Source organism: Protomyctophum parallelum, assembly GCF_964188405.1.
Source record: "Protomyctophum parallelum genome assembly, chromosome: 16".
NCBI lineage: Eukaryota > Metazoa > Chordata > Actinopteri > Myctophiformes > Myctophidae > Protomyctophum > Protomyctophum parallelum.
The window spans coordinates 44550450-44555281 of NC_139711.1; the positions used below are offsets into that span (position 1 = coordinate 44550450).

Sequence of the window (4832 nt, forward strand, 5' to 3'; positions counted from 1 at the left end):
GAGACCAGCCATCGATGTTTCTATAGGGAGTGGATGGAGACCAGCCACCGATGCTTCTATAGGGAGTGGAGACCAGCCACCGATGCTTCTATAGGGAGTGGAGACCAGCCACCGATGCTTCTACAGGGAGTGGAGACCAGCCATCGATGCTTCTATAGGGAGTGGAGACCAGCCACCGATGCTTCTATAGGGAGAGGAGACCAGCCACCGATGCTTCTATAGGGAGAGGAGACCAGCCACCGATGCTTCTATAGGGAGTGGAGACCAGCCACCGATGCTTCTACAGGGAGTGGAGACCAGCCATCGATGTTTCTATAGGGAGTGGATGTAGACCAGCCACCGATGCTTCTACAGGGAGTGGAGACCAGCCACCGATGTTTCTATAGGGAGTGGAGACCAGCCACCGATGCTTCTACAGGGAGTGGAGACCAGCCACCGATGCTTCTACAGGGAGTGGAGACCAGCCATCGATGCTTCTATAGGGAGTGGAGACCAGCCACCGATGCTTCTATAGGGAGTGGAGACCAGCCACCGATGCTTCTACAGGGAGTGGAGACCAGCCATCGATGCTTCTATAGGGAGTGGAGACCAGCCACCGATGCTTCTATAGGGAGTGGAGACCAGCCACCGATGCTTCTATAGGGAGTGGAGACCAGCCATCGATGCTTCTATAGGGAGTGGAGACCAGCCATCGATGTTTCTACAGGGAGTGAAGACCAGCCATTGATGCCGTTCGATTAGCATTCGTTTCCGGTTGCTTTTCGGTACCGACGCTTTGAATTTGTTGTGTGTATATATATTTTTTATAGTCTATGGTTCAGACAGATACAAAGGAAGACACAAGGGCAATAGTGTGAGAGGCGGGTGGTTTTATTGGTATTTTAGTGACCAGGAGTTACAAAGTGCACACGACCGTTTCACACCAGGAGGTACAGTAGAGTACAAGACCATTTACAGAGACGACCAGAGCTGCATTCCGTCCCAAAAGAAACCTCTTGAAATCGAGATTCACCATTCCGTCTAAAAACGACAACGGTTCTCAACTTTCTCTGGAAATCTTGAAAGTGTACGCGTGTACACTTCACAAATCTTATACAGCGTTTGTTATTTGGCGCCCCACTTGCAGTATATCCTCACTCGCGGCCCCGGGAGTGGGACCCTCCCTGCCCAGAATGTTGTGAACCACTGCTTTTAAGATTCCGCATCATTTTCAGAGCCAGCCGAATCATCGAGTTCGGTCAAAATGGCGGTTTGGATTGGGAACGAATTATCGAGGGAATAGAATACCGTCAAAACTGCTTTAAAAAAACAATATCTCTGCAGCATCTTAACACTTAAGACAGCGACTGCTAAGACTAAAACTATGGAATGTGAAAGTATATATCAGTAGCAGCGACAGTTAAAGGACCACTTCGTCCATTTTCTCCCTCATCTTCATTTAATTGGTTAATTAGCAATGGGCGTGATTGAGCCCTGAGTGAGCATTTGTCTCTCTGGGAAAAATAAAACCGGAAAACCACACCCACTGCAATGTCCTGGTATGGTACCATTTTGTTTTACTCGGTGCCGAAGTTGGTGAAGTGGTCCCTTAAGCTAAACTAAACATAATTCAGTGGTTTTGGTCAACGGCAGCATTAAGGCAACTCTATTATTTAAAGCCACATTCAGGAAACGTCGGATGATCTGAACAGGGAACTCCCAACACACAGGACAGTGAGACAGCGATAGCGGAGCAAATACCAGACCAAAAAAATATATATAATAAAAAAAAAAAGATCTGGTCCGACGTTCAAATTCCGGTTTGTATCGATCGTACGACAGCATGTCAAACACATCCTCCAGGCTATTTCATTACAATAACCCTCACTGTCAGGAAGACAACTCTTTATCTTTGATACCTTGTTTATTTTTTAGTCATAGTTAGTTGATCACAACACGGCGTCACACAAATCAAACTAAACACACATCAAAAGTAGCAGATCCTCAACGCGTGGCACGAAACGATGCGTTTTGAGCTTAATGCTATACTTTTGATACCCGTTTTAGGCACGATTATGAGGTTTCCACCCGACAGTGACGATATCCATCAAATGACAGAGGTTTCTGACACAAAGCCAATCCGTTAGGATACTCTGGGCTCCATTTTTGTCACCGCTAAACCCCTTATCCCTAAACTGCTTTGCCTTTTTTTATTTATTTTTTACAATTTTGTAAAACATAGTTAAAATGGCCAGTCTACAAGCTCACAACGTGTCAATGTAGATTGGCTAGTTGAACTATTCAAAAAATGTTTTTCAAAATAGTAAAAGAAAAAAGGCGAAGGAGTTTAGGGATAAGGGGTTTAGCGGTGACAAAAATTGAGTCCTCTGTTCCCCCCCCCATAAATGTCCATAAATGAGCAGCAATAACCTTTCTGTTTCAGTTTTCAGGTCGGGCACAGCCGTTTTTATTTGGTGACAAGGTACTGGATCCTTGTTGGAGTTCCAGCTGCCTTAGCAGCATTCAGAGACTACACCATCAACAGTAGGCCTATTTACGTGTTTTTTTTTGTTTGTTTTTTGCATTGAACATAATCCTTAAAGGGACACTTCACCCTTTTTGCAAAGAAATATATGTTAATGACATTTAGAAGCTTTAGAACACTTTCCTGGGGGTCTTTATGTGTGTAATATGTGGTTTTAGATATTTTAGATTGTAGCAGTGAGCACAGTCTCTCTGATGTCATGGACACTGGTCTCACTACCTTCCTGGACTACAATTCCCATCATTCTTTGGTGCACTGCTCCTCCTTGTGGATAGGGGGAGGGCTGTCTTAGAGACAACATGTAGTCCAGGAAGGAAGTGAGCCCAGTGTCCATGACTGCTACAATCTAAAATATCTAAAACCACATATTACATACATAAAGACCCCCAGGAAAGTGTTCTAAAGCTTCTAAACGTCATTAACATATATTTTTTTGCAAAAAGGGTGAAGTGTCCCTTTAACTACTCTATAAAAAATGAATCTGTCCAAAAACCCACCTGGTATGGTGGATAAAACTGCCTTAACTCTGACTTTTTGGGAAGTTTTACTAAAGAACTTTTTGTGGTAAAAGCTATAAAAAGAAAAAAAGAAAACCGTTTAGTTGTACGTTTGGTAGCATACGCTTCAATATAGGTGAAACTCTTTATTTGTACGTTTTGTGGTAAAAGCTTTGCTCAAACTTAGTTTTTTATTATCATTATGGCTTATATAACAGCTTGTTAAATGATCATGAGGCTGCTGGCGCATTAGAAGGCACAAGTAGATCTTTCATTCTGTACTGTAGTGTACTATATGGGGCATAGCAATGGTGGCCATATTGTTGTTCCACAAAATGAAAGCCCATTAATTTTTCCCCATAGAGATTTCTAGGAAAAAAACATTTGTATTGATAATTTAAAAACGGGAACCGAGACATCCAGGATCCTGGTGTGACCAATAAAACATTTAACCCATTCTGAGATCAGATTCTAAAAATGTCTTCTACATCCTGACAGTTTTCCATTCTGACCTGAGATCAGATTCTAAAAATGTCTTCTACATCCTGACAGTTTTCCATTCTGACCTGAGATCAGATTCTAAAAATGTCTTCTACATCCTGACAGTTTTCCATTCTGACCTGAGATCAGATTCTAAAAATGTCTTCTATGTCAGTCGCTCTTCGATTTAAAAAAAATAGCAGACCTACAAGCTCATAGCGCGCCACTCGGTGGCGCGCTATGAGCTTGTAGATCTGCTATTTAGATACAAGCAAAGATACAAGCAAAAGACCTGGCAGCAGCTCAACACAACAAGAAATATTCGTATTCATATTATGCATGATGCATGTCTTCATTCCAAATTATGAATATGTATACCGTAATTTCCGGACTATAAGCCGCGGCTTTTTACCCATGATTTGAACACTGCGGCTTATACAACGGTGCGGCTAATCTATGGATTTTTACAGCTGACGCAGAGCCATCTCAGGCTCTGAGCTAACGTAGCTGCGGCTTATAGTCCGGTGCGGCTTATAGTCCGGTGCGGCTTGTATATGGGATTTTCCCTAAATTTGGCTGGTGCGGCTTATATTCAGGTGCGGCTTATAGTCCGGAAATTACGGTATTTTCCGAGAAATGTCAGAGAAAATAATGGGCTTTCTTTTTTTGTGCTTAGCACTGCTGTGCCTCATGAAGATGAAGGAATATTCAAAGGGTGTGTTTTGGAAATAACAAATTTGTACAACAGCAGTTGTGGAAATCCTGTAACAATCCTAATAACAAAAAGTCCCAGGGGAAACAAACTGTGAAGAAATACTCTTAATGGCTGTGAAATGTCTAAATGTCAATACAGCAATGCATTGATATCATTTTGAATACTTTTTCTTTTTTAAGCAAATCCTCCAGTACACATTCGACAAAGCAATTGTCACTTGGAAGTGGAGTAATATTCGACCATCGAGTATTTATACTTTGATTCAAGTGCTGGGGATGGTTGAGTACAGAAAGAAAAAGGCAAAACTCAAGGGGCGCTTATTATTTCGGACGATTTTTGTTTAATCTGTACGCACTGCGCAGTGCCACTAATGCAGGACAGATACATATAGGATGGACTAAAGGTCTATTCATAGTCTGGATTTTCGGTGGTGAGGTGACCACCGCTCCGGTGGTGAGGTGACCACCGCTCCGGTGGTGAGGTGGTGACCACTGCTCCGGTGGTGAGGTGACCACCGCTCCAGTGGTGAGGTGACCACCGCTCCGGTGGTGAGGTGACCACCGCTCCGGTGGTGAGGTGACCACCGCTCCGGTGGTGAGGTGGTGACCACCGCTCC

The 4832-nt window shown here is 43.4% G+C and overlaps 1 protein-coding gene across 1 annotated transcript in view; it reads left to right on the plus strand.

Annotated features, from left to right (window-relative positions):
- Positions 1 to 4832, plus strand: part of LOC310873828 (chemerin-like receptor 1) — a gene marked incomplete at both ends in the record, with an annotated part of 592518 nt that overhangs the window by 309155 nt on the left and 278531 nt on the right. The gene's annotated exons all lie outside the window — the stretch shown is intronic.